At 38.0% G+C, this 15,319-nt stretch overlaps 1 protein-coding gene across 1 annotated transcript in view; it reads right to left on the bottom strand.

The window, feature by feature from the left end:
- The window catches only part of PUM2 (pumilio RNA-binding family member 2), a 121,840-nt gene extending 106,808 nt beyond the window's left edge, over positions 1-15,032 (bottom strand). The window contains exon 1 of the mRNA XM_006880649.1: positions 14,928-15,032. The gene's annotated coding sequence lies outside the window, so the exon portion shown is untranslated. The remainder of the gene's footprint in view (positions 1-14,927) is intronic.
- Positions 15,033-15,319: the final 287 nt, after the last annotated feature.

The raw sequence follows: 15,319 nt of genomic DNA, 5'->3' as shown, positions 1-15,319 counted from the left end.
TTATCATGATGACACCTGTTGGTCCAGTGGTGGGAATTTGTTTTCTTTATATTGATATGCTCACTTTTCTAGATCAATAATAAACAGGATTCTTCCTCAGCCTTGCCTTTTTTTTTTTCAATAAAATTTTCATTTTATACTGGTCTATCATTATGGATGGTGAAGAAACTGGAATTGTTAACAGCTTCAGTTTGCTTGGCTCCACAATCAACACTCTTGGTATCAGCAGCCAAGATATCAAGAGACAAACTGCATTGGGAAGGCTGTCAGGAACCTCTCCAGAGTACTGAAGAGCAACAATGTCAATCTGGACACTAAAGTATGCCTGATCCATAGTCTTTGTAATTGCTTGCTATGCTTCAGAGAGCCGGACAATAACTAGGGATGACAGAAGGAGAATTGATGCCTTTGAGCTGTGAAAGTCTTGTATATACCATGGACTGCTAGGAGAACAAACAGGTTCATCCTAGAGAGGGGGAAAACGGGCTGCTCCTTGGAGGCAAAGATTTTGAGGCTTCATCTGACGTACTTTGGACATGTTACAAGGAGGGAACAGTCCCTGGAGAGGAATATCATGTTTGGGAGAATGGAGGGACAGCACAGTAGAGGAAGACTCTCAATGAGATGGATTCATTCAGTCTCTGGGGTAATGGATGTAAGAGTAATGGGGTAGGTATGTCGGAGACAGGTTAGCGCAGGATAGAGCAGGGTTTAGGGCTCTTGTACATAAGGGTCACTATGAGTCAGAAGCAACTCAACAGCACACAACAACAACAATAATAATGGTTTATTTACAAAGTTCCTATATATTGTTCCTCAGATGGCTAAGGAGTATAACTTCTCATGTGAACAAGTTCCACACTTGGTCTTCTGTATCTAGAAACTGTTACTACCTTTTTTCAAAATTACATGAAAACTTATGGGTCACATAAGTCATAAGGCATTTAGAGGAACATAAGTTGTCCATGAAATTTCTTAGTAACAATCCTCTTTGGATTGTTTTTAATAAACAATCCCTGAAATATCAATTGCAAAGAGGTACGAAAATTCTTTAGAGCATCTATCTTCTCATCAGCATATTAAACCAAGTTCTCAAATGTGTCAATAAATGTCTTTTCTTAATGGCCAAGGTGGCACTGTGAGTAAAAGCATTCAGCTGTTAACCAAAAGAAGAGGTTAGAATCTATAAAACAGGGGGAAAAATGAGGCAGTCAGCTTCTATAAAGATTTACACCCTCTGGAACCCAATAGGGCTGTTCTACTCTGTCCTACAGGGTTGCAAGTAGTTGTAATCGTCTCAAGGGTACGATTTGGGGGGTCAGGGTGGACCCAACCTAAATCCCAGTTGAGGTGTTTATAATAAATCCTACATCTCCAAAGATGTAACATTCAAAATGTCTATTCATTATCATCAGTACCTAGCAATGTTAGTTTTCTGAGGCAAGAACTGGATCACACTTTTATTGGTGGACAAAGTGCTCGGCTATGACCCATAGTAACAGTTTTCTATGTTCTCTATTTGTTTATCCATGTATTTTAGGGAGAATTATATATGCTTATTTTAATAAAATAAAATTTCATTAGGAAAAAACCTATACTACTGATGCAAATGTTACATAAAGGGAAAGTCAAGGTTTTATATTTTGAGTGAAATTTAGCAATAAACTAAATATTAACAATATATAGACACCTCAAATTACATTAAACATTAAAATTCCTCAAACCTTCTTGTTAAACATTTTATTCCAGTATCAACATGTAAGCATTAAATAAAATTTTACCAATTATTTCTGTTAAAAGACTTTAGCTCTTTGGTGATAAATATGAGGTATCTTATTCTCAAATGAACAAAAAAAGAAAGTACTTGCTCACTTTCTTCCCACTAAAATTCACTCTAAGAATCATCGTTATAATTGGTTTCTTTTAAGGTATTGGGTATTACAAAGTATTCTCTCAACCACTTTATTTTGCAAATAGCTTTTTCACTGCTAAAACACAATCTACAACGTAAAATATCACAACCGTTTGTGTTGCTTTTAGATATCATCTGAGAGAAGGTCAATTACATAGAAATAAAGATGACAAACGTTAAAAAAACTTATAACCCAGAAAGTGACTCAAATGATAGACACATTATGATGTAAAAGACAGTATCCTAAATTACCAACCTAAGTGCCCATCAACAAACGAATGGATAGAGAAACTGTGGTATATTCACACAATGGAATACTATGCTGCATTGAAAAACAAGGAACTCGTGCAATATTATTCAAAATGGGTGACTCTGGAGGACATTCTGCTGAGTGAAGTATCTCAGTCAGAAAAGGACAAATATTGCACGGTGCCACTGCTGTACAACAGGACTGACCTTAGGGTTGGGGAGAGACTGAGAAAGATTGGTTCAATAATATATACTGCATTGAAACAGATGAGGGAGAAAACTGTTTAAAGGGATATGTGTTTAGGTATTTTTGTCATGACAGGAATCTAAAGCGAAGGCTACATGGTGGCATGGACCTAGGGGAGGGTTTGTAAAACAATGAAGGAATTTTACTTTTCCAAGAGGGTAGTGTACTGGGGGGAGAGAAGGTTTGGAGGGGAGAAAAGTGCAACCATGAATGAATGGAAATCCAAAGTCTCTGTAAATGTTTACTGAAATTAATAATAAATTTAAATTTTAAAAAAATTTAAAGAAAAAGAAATAACGGAGTTACTGTGCCAAAAAGAACTGGCTAACACAAAACCATTTCAGAAGCATATAATCAAGAATCAATAGTAATGAAGGAAGATATTCAAACTGCACTGAAAAAAATAAGGCCCCAGAATTAATGGAAGACAAATTAACATTTCAATAAAAAGATGCAACCCTGGACATGCTCACCAGTCTATGCCAGGAAATTTGACCAAATGATTAGAAAAGATCCATGTGTTCCCATTCCCAAAAAAAGTGACCCAACAGAATGTGAAAATTATCAAATGGTAACATCAGTATCACATGCAAGTAAAATCTTGCTAAAGATTATGCAAAAGTGGCTAGAACAGTATATCGACAGAAAACTGCCAGAAATTTAAGCTGGATTTAGACAAGGTCACTGCGCCAGAGATATCACTGCTGATGGAAGATGGGTCTTGACTGAAAGAAGAGAATATCAGAGGGATGTCTATTTGTGTTTTATTAACTATGCAAAGGCAAATGACTGTGGATCTTTATTATGGTTAACATCGAGAAGAACTGGAATTCCAGAACACTTAAATCATCAGAGAAGCAGAACTGTTTGAAGAAGCGTATTGGGACTGAAGGAAGATTAATTAACAACCTGAATTATGCAAGTGACACAACCTTGTTTGCCAAAAGTAAGACTTGAAACACTTGCTGCAGAAGATCAAAGACTACAGCCTTCAACATAATTACATTTCAACATTAAGAAAATAAAAATCCTCATCACTAAATGAATGGGAAACATTATGATAGATGAAGACATATTTCAAGTTATCAATTATTTCATCTTACTTAGATCCATGATTAATATACTTGGTAGTAGCAATCAAGAGATCGGAAGATTCATTCCACTAAACAAGTCTGTTGTCAAACAGAACCTCTTCAAAAGTACTGAAGTGCAATGATGTTAGTTTGAGGAATAAAGTGAGCCCAATTCAGGTCATGGTATTTTCAATCACTTGCTATGCATCTGAGAGCTGGACAATAAATAAGGATGACAGAATAATTGATGTCTTTGAGATATGATACTGAAGAAGAGTACTGAATACCCCATAGACTGCCAAAAGAACAGTTACATCTTGCAGAAAATGTAGCCTCAGAGTCAAGGATGGCAAAGCTTCATCTCAGCTATTTCGAGCATGTTACTAAAAGAGGCTATTCCTTAGTAATGGTTATCATGGTTGGAAAGGAAGCAAATCAATGAAAGAGTGAAAGAACTTCAACAAGATGGACTGACACAGTGACTACAGCAATGGGATCAAGTGTGTCAGATGATGAGGATGGAACAGGACAGGGTTCAGCTCTGTTGTTCATAATGTCACTGTGAATCATACTCATCTCAACAGCACATACAACATTTAGATCCACAATCAACCTTGGTAACAATAGTTAAGAAATAAAAAAATGTTACATTGGGAAAGTCTGATATCAGGGACCTCTCCAAAGTACTAAAAAGCAATGATGTCCGCTTGAAGACTAAGATGTGCCTGATCCAGGCTATGTTCTTTTCAGTTGTTTGCTATGCATCTGAAAGGTGGACAGAAAAGAAAAAAAGAAAATTCAATGCTTTTGAGTTATGGTGCTGGGAAAGATTAATGAACTTGGGAATGCCAAAAGAACAAATGAGAGTATGTCTTGGAGAAAGTAACAGAGTCCTCTTGGGAGGCAAGAATAGTAAAAATTCATTTCACAAACTTGTTGTTGTTATGTGCCATTAAGTCGCTGAGACTCACAGCGACCCTATGTACAAGAGCTCTAAATGCCGTTCTATCCTGTGCCAACCTAGCCATCTCAAACACACTCATTCCCACCGTTTCAGTCACAGAATCGATCCATCTCATCGAAGGTCTTCCTCTCCTGTGCCACCCCTCCACTCTCCCAAACATGATGTCCCTCTCCAGGGACCAGCCCCTCCTTGCAACATGCCCAAAATATGTCAGACGAAGCTTCAGAATCCTTGACTCCAAGGGGCATTCCGGCTTCACCTTTTCCAGGACAAAACTGTTTGTTCTCCTAGCAGTCCATGGTATATTCAACACTCTTCTCCAGCACCACAGCTCAAAGGCATCAATTCTTCTATCATCCCTATTCACTGTCCAACTCCTCGATGCATAGCACGTAACTGCAAAGACTACAGTCTGGATCAGGCGCACCTTGGTCTCCAGCCTGACGTTGTTGCTCCCCAGTACTCTTGAGAGGTCCCTCACAGCTGACTTTCCCAATGCAATTCATTTCCTGATTTCCTGGCTGCTGTTACCAAGAGTGTTCACAAACTTGGGGCATGGCAGTGTCTGTCCTCATGCTTACAAATGTGGAGAATCAGTAAAGGAGAGGAAGACCTTCAACAAGATAGACTGAAACAGTGACTGTATTAACAGGTTCAAATAGATCAGAGACAGTAAGGATGGCACAAGACAGGACAAGGTTCAAATCCGTTACTCATAAGGTTGTTAAGAGGTGTGGTTCACTCTAAGGCACCTAACAACAGTCAGTGAAATAAAGATATACTGCTTTCCAGCACCCTGTTGTTCTTTTACAAACACTAAGCACACGGTCATTCTCTCCTGGATCTTTCATGGTGTGACTGAAATAGTAAGGCTCTGCAAAACCCTACAATGAAAAGGCTTTAATTTTAACTCAGTATAAGCTATAACTTTTTAATGAATCGGTTCTAACTATGGGCAATGAATTCTGAGCTGAGACTATAAATATGTTAACACAATAAACTAAGTTCCCTACTACTATATAATAAAGCCTGAGTAGAATGATTTCCTTTTTGTTTAGGGAAACCCATAAACTAGAAAAGTTAAAAATTCTAAAATTTTAGATTATTACAAGCACTCTACATATTCTAAGAAAAGTACATGGCCTTCCCAAATCTTTGAATTAAAGGGAATCTTTTATATGACAAGCTTCATTCAAGCTTTCTCCCAAGCTCAAGATGTCTCGAATTAATGACTATTTATTTCCTAAAAAGTTCAAGTGAGATGAATCAATACCCCTTAAAGAAATTAAATTGGGGGGAGACAAAAGAGACCACTTTTTAAAACAACCAACTAAACACCTTAATCACTGTTTGAAACGTGAAACCAAACAATGGAACTGTATAAAAGACTATATATTAATTACATTTTATCCACAACTACCAAAAAGAAGACCATGTGGTAGAAAAAGAATCATTTAAATGAAATTTACCCTATATTCCTTAGAATAAAGTCTTCTTCCAAAATTCCTAAACATCTATTTGAAATAATGCAATAAAACAAATGAAACTTATTCTAGAAAATATAACAAAAAAATAGTATCAACTTACTACTTTTTTTATTAATTTTAATGAAAGTTTACAGAGACTTTGGATTTCCATTCATTGCTGCACTTTTCTCCCTGCCCTACCACCCGCTCTAGTTCGCTCTTCTCTTTGAAAAATAAAAATTCTTTCATTGTTATACACTCCTTCCCCCAAGTCCACCCCACTATGCAGCCTGTGTTCTGGACTCCTGTCATGACAATAATACCTAATCATATATCCCTTTTAAACAGTTCTCTCCCTCATCTGTTTCAATGCAGTGTACATAATTTATCCCATCTTTCTCAGTCTCCCCCCAACCCCGATGTCAGTCCCATTTTTTAAAAAACCCTGTAGTTTTTGAGACTAAGCATACAAAATTGGGGAGGGCACAGTAACATACAATTCTCATCCATAGGGGAATAATGCAAATTCCTTGGAAATAACCTTATTTCTAGTACTAAGCTCTGGTGGCCTCGTGGTAACTAGCGCTGCAATCCCAAAGGTATGTGGTTTGAATCTCCCACCAGCTGTTCCATGGAAGAAGGATGGGCAATCTCCTGTGCTGTTTACTGCCTCTGAAAACCCACTGGAGGATGAAGGCTGACTTCAACACAACTGCACCCAAAAACAAGTTTTATGGTGCTGAGGAGCAGGATGACAATTTGCCTCCAAGGAGCTCTCTGGATGCTCTGTCTCCAAGACATAGCTGGGGTTTTTTTGGCAGTTCATGGACTGTTCAGTACACTTCACCAACACTACTCCATCAATTCATCTTTCATCCTTACTCACTGTCCAACTCTCAAAGACAAAGCAAGTTACTGGAAAGACAATGACCTAAATCAGACACACCTTAGTCCTCAAACTGACATCACTGCTCCTTAATAATTTAAAGAGGTCCCTGACTGTAGACTTTCCCAGTGCAACACGTCTCCTGATTTCCTGACTGCTGGTCCTAAAGGTGGGTGATTGTGGATTTAAGTGTACGAATGAGAACACTGATAAACCAGCAAGAATATACCTGCCCAGTCTACAAAATAATTAGCAATATGCAGGCCAATTTCCCATTACAACAAAATGACAGATAAATCTCAAGGTTTAGGAAGCACATCCAAGTTCTAGGGGATTCTTTCTCAATGACTTTATCTTACTTGGATCCTTGATTTTGACTTTGAATGATTTTTCATTCTTCAGTCTATAATATGTTCAATATTCTTCAAGTTCACGCCCAAACCATACTGCAGTCTATAGTTCTTGACCATCAGTAAACGCTTTAAGCAATTTTTGTTTTCAGTAAGCAAGGTTGTCATCTGCAAATCTCAGGTTGTTAATGAGTCTTCTCCAAGACTTATGATGTTACTACCGCTCTGTCCTGCTTCAAGATTATTTGTTCAGCCAACATAACAGTAAGTGAGTAACTGAAAGGATACAATTCTGACACACAGTTCTCCACTTCCAAAACACAAAGTAACCTCTTGCTGTTTCAAGAGCCCCTTGATCCCTGTACATACAAGTTTTGCATGAACACATTACAAATTCTTCATACATTACTCTAAAATCACCAGTTTAATCTTGTGTGTCTTCACTTACTACAAACTCTAAGAATTAGGGTCATAGCATTTTATTGGTTTTTCACCAATAACTAAGGATGTGGATCTAACATATAATAGACCTGCAACTCTCAAAAATCCAAGTTGCTGGTCTTCTAATTTGATGAAAAGATATAATTTTAGAAGTCGAATAACAGATTAAATGTTCTGCAAAAAATACTCATATAGTTCCAACCAAACTTCTAGTAATTATTACTAAACCATTCATCTTTGGCAAAAGCCTAAAGTAGTCTTTTTGGCTGGTCCAGATTCAACATAATACACATTACATTGACACACCTAAGATTCTCCTTTGGATGAAAGAAATTAATTACACTAAAACTTAAGACTTAAAATGCAAGCAAAATCCAAGGCTATCTTTCCCTCATAACTCCAAATTTTGTCAATGCTGATTCATATTTTACCACAGAAAATATGTTTTGCATGCCAGAACTACTAATAAAATGCCATGGAAATAATAATAAACAGTCTATATTTTTTGTCTAAAATTTGCTACCTTTAACTGCCTGATAAGAACATACATACAGCATCAATCCATCTCTAACACTCACATTTTTTAATGTCTGAATAGTTAAAATTCTCTTGTACTATATATTATCAGTCAAGACTACCTACCAGTGCTGCCTAATAGTCTTTCAGAAAGTGTGCTGAAAATCAGATTACCTCTCTGAAATGTAGAACTCTTTACTCATTTTTGGTAAAAGTATACACAGTAGATCATACCCCATTCACAATTTCTACACATGTATTTCTGTGACAATGATTACATTCTTCAAGTTTTATCACTATTTGAACTCTCTCCCGCCATATTTTATCATGAGTGACACAAATCAGTGATCCATACATACTCATCTATACTTTAGCATTACTGACAGCATTTTAAGCTCACATAGATAATTCTTAAAAGAGCACAATGCTTAAGTGCTATATGGAGGTTTTAATGGATTTTTATTTTAGAAGTTATTCTACAACATATCTTTAGTTTGAAGATTTAATACATAGTTTTGGTTCAAAGTTCAAACATTTTCTCAACAATATCAAATCTCTCCAGCCTCAAACGATTCTGTATGTCTAGATACTGTTAAAAATAATATTCTATGCCAACTCACCCTTGATACATTTCTTCTTTCTGATTAGGAATCACTACTAAATCCTTCATCAAAATATATAGCAGTGATGGTGGTTGTTTGGAGCCAATAAGTACAACTCACAGCTACTGAATGAACAAAAGATCTGTACCCTGTTCTATCCTGTACCATCCTCACACTTCCTGAAACACAGGAGTCCACTGCAGCAGTCACTGTGTCAATCCACCTAGTTTAAGGTTTTCCTCTCCTTTGCTGACCCCTCCACCCTTCCCAGCATCATGTCAAATAGGACCTCCTAGAAACATGCCCAAAGTATGAGGGGAAGGTTCATCATTTCTGCCACCAAAGAACACTCCAGATGCACTCCCTCCAAGACACATCTGTTCATTCTTTTGGCTGTCCACGGGATGTTCAGTGTTCTTTCTTCTCCAACACACAGCTCAAAGGCATCAATACTTTTTCTGTCATCCTTACTCTCAAGTAACTGGAAAAGCCAAGGCCTGAATCAGACGCATCTTAGTACTCAAACTGACATCATTACTCCTCAATAATTTGGAGAGGTCCCTAACTGCAGATTTTTCCAGTGCAGTACATCTCCTTATTTCCTGACTGCTTGTAACAAGGACGTTAATTGTAGATCCACGCAAGATGAAGCCATTGAGTTTCAATTTCCTCCCCATCCATCATGATGCTGCCTATCAGTCCAGTGGTAAGAATCTTTTCTCTTTTTGAACATAGAGATGTAAGTAGTCTGGCAATGGTAGATAGACACAATTTAGTTCTTCTAGTCTCATGACAAAGAGAACATGGAGATGAATAGATCTACAATCCATCCAGTTCCTTCTGACTGATTCCAGGGTCTCCTCATTCTCCTGCTAACCAAGTGAACACAGATGAATTGCTGTATTTGGAATGGCTGCCCACAAGTGTTTAAGACCAAAGGTACTTACTCATTAAACTGGAGTAGAACAAAAATTCCCAGAACAGCTCAATCTTGGACAATTACAAGAAGCTATGGCTCTAACTAAGCCTTCCTACTAACCAAGAGAACTAAATCCATGAGGTGTATGGTAGTACCTAAGCAGTGCCAAAAACTTTAAGTGTAAAGTTTGTTCCTGCTATTACAAAATTATATGTGTACATATATGAAAAATAAAATTAAAAAAATTCTATACAGAACATACAGTATTTGTGATTTGTCCTTTTTGTTTATTTTTGATATTTTAATGAAAGTTTATAGAGAACTTGGATTTCCATTCATTCATTGTTGCGTATTTTCCTCCTTGCCCACCCCCCAATTTATCCTTTTTTGTAGTGTAAACTTAGCGCTATTAGCTATGTTAGTCAGGATTACCCTTATGTGATGCCAATTCTGACATAATCATGGCCATAATCCTCATCACTTCCTGGAGAATGATTCCTTTCCTCTCTCCCTCCCCACTCCTGCCCTAGGTACCCAATACAAGGAGTGCCCAGAGTAAAATATAACCATTCCTGTGTTAAATTCATGGAATAGATGTTTGTGATTCTTAATAAGCCTTAATTTGTGCAAGAAAGGCTTGAAGTCTTTTCAGTGACTTTATATGCTATAAGTGAAAGTGATGCTGAAGAAACTTGTTACAACTAAGGATTAGCTCAATCATTTGAAATAGAAGATGACTGTACGTAGCATTAAAGCAGAGCTTTAAAGATGAGGCCCCAATCAAAGATGGTAGCAAACTAAGCTGCTCTAAATGTGTGTGGCTTTCCAAAGTTGTGCCAATAATCCAATTACATGCATCAGGCTCTTGAAAGGACTCATTCCACATCTCCCATTCCAGTTTCAATATATAATTGTTCCTATTCCAATTACTGTGACTAATAACCCAAACTGTAAAAATTCCAGTCTGTTCCTACTTTGTTTCCTTGATCATGGGCTGACTGGTTTGAAACCCTGCATTACTAAGAAGTTGTCTGGAAGTCAGATATTTGTAACCCAGGGACTGCCTACTGATCTTTTTATTTACCTACTTTTGTAATTTCATAAAAGTGAGCTCACAGGATTCTTTTTCTTCCATGAATGACTGACTTCATTCAGTAAGCACATCTTTTAGGTTCATTCACATTGCAGTACGCATCAAAATGTCGTTTCTCTTATTTTTGAAATAAAATTTTTATTTCATACTGGCTTATCATTTCTCTTAAAGGTAAACAGCAGTATTCCACTGAATGTATGTATTGTTCTTTTTTTGTTTTTAATCCACTCATCTACTGACGGACAAGTAGGTCATTTCTACCTTTTGGCTATTGTGAACAGTGCGATACAGCATAGTTGTGCATGTTCGTGTGATTACTTCTAAGTCCCTAGAGTATATACACCAAGGAGGTGAACACTTGGGTTGCCATAAGTCAGGAGCCAAATGAGCAGGTAACAACTACCCTTAAAGGAGATGCTTTATTTATTTACTAGTGTTTTTCAGAAATCTAAAAAATTTGGATGGGGGGGGGAGGGAAAGTAAGCAATTCTTTTCTACCTCCTCCAATATTTTATGGACATTTGCAGTAAAAATAAAAAACAAAAATTATTTGTACTGAAGGAGATCATAGTAGCTAAATTTTCAAAAGTGCTGCTCGCTACGAAATAGTCCTTTGGCACATTATTCTTTAATACTTTTTAAAAGCAAGCAGGTCAGGCAAAACTCATTGTTTAAAAAAATTCTCTTCAACTATACTAATTAACTGAAATAACATGGAAGATGACCGGTTTTGCTGAAACATTGTTGTCAGGTGCTATCCAGTCAAGTGTGACTTATAGCAAACTTACAAACAGCAATATTCTAACCTGTGCCATCCTCATCCTCTCTAGGCAAGTCTTAATTTTTCATTTATTAAAAAAGTTATTTCCAGTTATTAGAAGAAATATTTGTCGCTAAGGGGGAAAGATATAATAATCTTATGTCTCTAAATAGTAGTTTTTAGTTAAGCTTTACATCTGCAGGCTTAGCTACTGTCATTCCATTCATTCCCAGTTTGTGTAAGATTTTCACTTTTTATTCTCTAGCTGAAACTCTGAGAAGCAAAAGCATTTAAGATGGAAATAGATATGTATGTATAGATACACATACAATTCTATTCTGTATTTCTTTGACTAGAACAGTCTGAAAAATAGTATTTTTCCACAGATAAACCTTTCAATTACAAGATAAATTTTAAACAAAAGTTTTCTATCTAGATTGCCAAATATAAAATTAATATTAAATAGGGTTTAAGGAAACACTTTCTGCCATACCAAATTCAGAAACTGTGAGACAAAAAACAGGTGGACAGCAATCCAAATACTGCCTTTATTTTATTGATAAAGTTAAAATAGAATAATTTAGACCTAGACCAAATAAGTTTCCAAACACCACACCCCATAATTAGCCTAACTTATACAAGATAACACACCCAGAAGGGACAGAGTCTACCTTCAGTGGGCTCATGAAGCAGCAGTGCAGACTAAATTAAACATCTTTTGTAGGGGGCAAATGCCCGAAGAGACAGGGGAAAGAGCTAAGCCATTCTAGAAATCTTTTACAAACTCACTTAAGGAAATAGTGGTAAGGTGGACACCAGGTTCATGTCTGAGTATTTTTATGCCTCCTTAAATAAAGCAAGATATCAAATTATGTCACAAACTAATTCCTCCAGAGTTATAACTATGATCTTTGTCTCAAGCACACTGGTTAGTAAAGTGGATTTAAATTGTGAATTCAAGTAAGACATCACTCAGGTATCTTAATTAAGTCTTAATAATATGAAAAAGTTGGGGCGCTCTGGTAGCCTAGTGGCAAGAAGTGCTGCACTGCAATCCCAGAGGTGCATGGTTCAAATCCACAAGATACTCTGCTGAAGACGGAGGGACAATGTCCTTCTGTACCAGTCAGATCTGATTTGATGGTACACACACAAAAAATAATATTTTTTTTTAAAAAAAAAGAACATGAAAAGTACAAAATTCATTTAGGTAAAAGACATTCTGCACATTCATATGACACCAAATGGGAAAAAATAATTGAATACCACCAAATTAAAATCACAGAGAAAAGGGGGGGGGGGTATAATTAGAGTGTAGAAACCAAAGAGCAACTTCAGTTAAAATTATAATGGTCCTCACATATTATCTACAAAAAGGACTCAGCCTGGTTATAGAGAAGACAGGCAGTCAATGACACAGTCCAAATCTCTCATCTAAGTATTTCTGCTATCAAGAATGGTAAGCTCAAAAAGACAAATTATCTTTCCACAATAAAAACATGTATAAACAAGCATGGAAATATACAACAGAAACACAAACATAAAGCATGTGTTAAATGAAGGACATTTTTTAAACTGTAGGTATTAAAACAATGGGCTAACACAGCAGTAAGATTGTGAGGACGCTGCAAGATTAGGCAAGATTTCTGTTATGTAGAAGGAAAGCTATGGGACAGAGTCAAACTGCACAACACTTAACAACATGTCCTAAAACTATGTTAATGTGATTTCTAAATACTTGTAATGCTTAAGAATTTGGCCTATTTAAGCAACAGTTTTGAAAGATCAATTTACAATTTGTTCGTAAGTAAACTTTTTGCTCAAATCTTACTTATTTAAACATCCAAAAAGACTTCAGACGCAAATTAAAAGTTAAAAGCAGTTTAAATTACTGAGTATGCATCATCTAACGCTAAATAAAAGTAGCTAGACTTTTTGTACAAGAAAAATTGAACATTCAAAAACCATGTTTCTGGAGTTATAATTTCCAATTTCAAAATCTTTTGTCTATTTAAAATTATCCTCAAGGACACAATAAAGGCAATTTCATTTCCCTCAATTTAACTAAAAATCAGAATTTTGAAGATATTCTTGTTATAAAAGAAATGCCATGATCTCGTTGATGATGACAACAGCACATGAAGCAAACAGTTCTAAACAGCAGGTACTAAAAAAAAAAAAAAAAAAAACCAGCAGGTACCGAAAGGCTAGGAAATTAAATTTGTTATTACAAGACTTAATAGAAACTCTACAAAAAGAAACGTAGTCAATTAAGAACATTTATATTTATCTCTTGTGTACACATACATTTTATCATCTATATTTTAAACAGGATTCCTCACCAGAATCATCTTCCATACTCAGAATCACAGGGTGCGAGTCACCTGTTAAACAAGCTAACCAGTAAACAAGCTTTTAAAAACCTTAGGTAACTTTATTAAGATTCGTTTTCTTGATATACAATACCTTTACAAGAATTACTTGTCTCTTAATCGCTTGAAGGTATCTTTCTAATAAAGCTTTTCTCTAAAACGTTTATACCAAAAAAAGAAAAATGTCACCTATTTCCTTCTTAAGAATCTTACAACGTAGTTAAAGTTCTGATTTGATATTATATGACTGTCTCAGTGCACCTTGTAAGGCGATCATGTATTGTCCCCAAATGTTTAAACATCATAAAGAAAAGCTAAGACGAGCAAGTGGCTTTCCCGAGCAAGTGGCTTTCCCTAGCTATGTTTTCAAATGTAGCACGAACTTTAGGACTCGTGATTGGACATAAAACTCTTTTTAACAGTTTCTTTTCCCAATCTCCGACATAAATTGATAAAAAATTACAACGGCAACACTTGGGAGGTCCAACCTCCTCCGGCTTTAATCCTTTTTCTCGGAGTATAAAAATCTGTTACCAGAACAAAAGCACAATATTCTTTACTATGGGCATGTAAACAAGTTGCATCGAAGTCAGTGTTCTTTTCATCCTCACACCTGTCTATTGCAACCTTTTCTCCTAGACGCAAAGGTGCCCACGAGAATTCCCACACTTGTTTGCACAAACCCACTCATTCCTTTTCACCCACTTACAACTCGCACGCCTCTCCGGACCCGCCAGGCCTCTCCGCCACTGGCCGAAGCAGAGGCTCAGGCGGGCCGGCAGCCGGTCCCCAGTCCCTAGTGGCCGCAGCGCCGCGAGGCCGTGTCGCGGGGGAAGGGAAGGAAGCGGGAAAGCTGGGGGGCGGCCCCCTCCCTCCCCAGCGCACACCCCCTTCCGGCACCCCTCCCCCGGCATTGTGCGAGCGGGCCCGAGGCCGCCGCCGCCGCCGTCTCGGGTACCCTAACAGGCCGCGCCGGCCACCCCGCCGGCCCCATTCTCCAGCCGAGACTGCCACACAAAGCTCGGGAAGCCACATTGCAGCGCCAAAGGACGGGAGGGAGAAACCGCGCTGACTTACGGGGCTGCTGCGGCCGCGCTGCCTCAGCCGGAGACACCGACCGTTGGCCACACGGCAGCGTCGCTCTTGGCCGTCTTCCCCCTCCTCCGCCTTCGGTGGCGGCAAAATCTTCTTTCTCCACCTACCTCCCTCCCCCCCCGCCCCACCTCCTCCTTCTCCTCCCCCTCCTCCTCCGAACCACCGAAGTACCGAGGTTGAGACACAGAGACTCACAACAACATGGCTGCCACCGCCGCCTCCCCTCCCCTCCCCCCGCCCACCGGGCGCGCGCAATGCACTCCGGGAGAAAGCGGGGGGAGCCACTCACCGGGGTACGGCTCCTCTCAGTGGCCTCTGTCCCTTCTCCCGCGCTCCGGGAGCGGACTGGCAGAAGCTGTGCGCCTGCGCACGTT

This window comes from Elephantulus edwardii, unplaced genomic scaffold, assembly GCF_000299155.1.
Source record: "Elephantulus edwardii isolate Elephantulus edwardi_28Jun2011 unplaced genomic scaffold, EleEdw1.0 scaffold00009, whole genome shotgun sequence".
NCBI lineage: Eukaryota > Metazoa > Chordata > Mammalia > Macroscelidea > Macroscelididae > Elephantulus > Elephantulus edwardii.
This window is presented reverse-complemented; position numbering and strand designations above follow the sequence as displayed.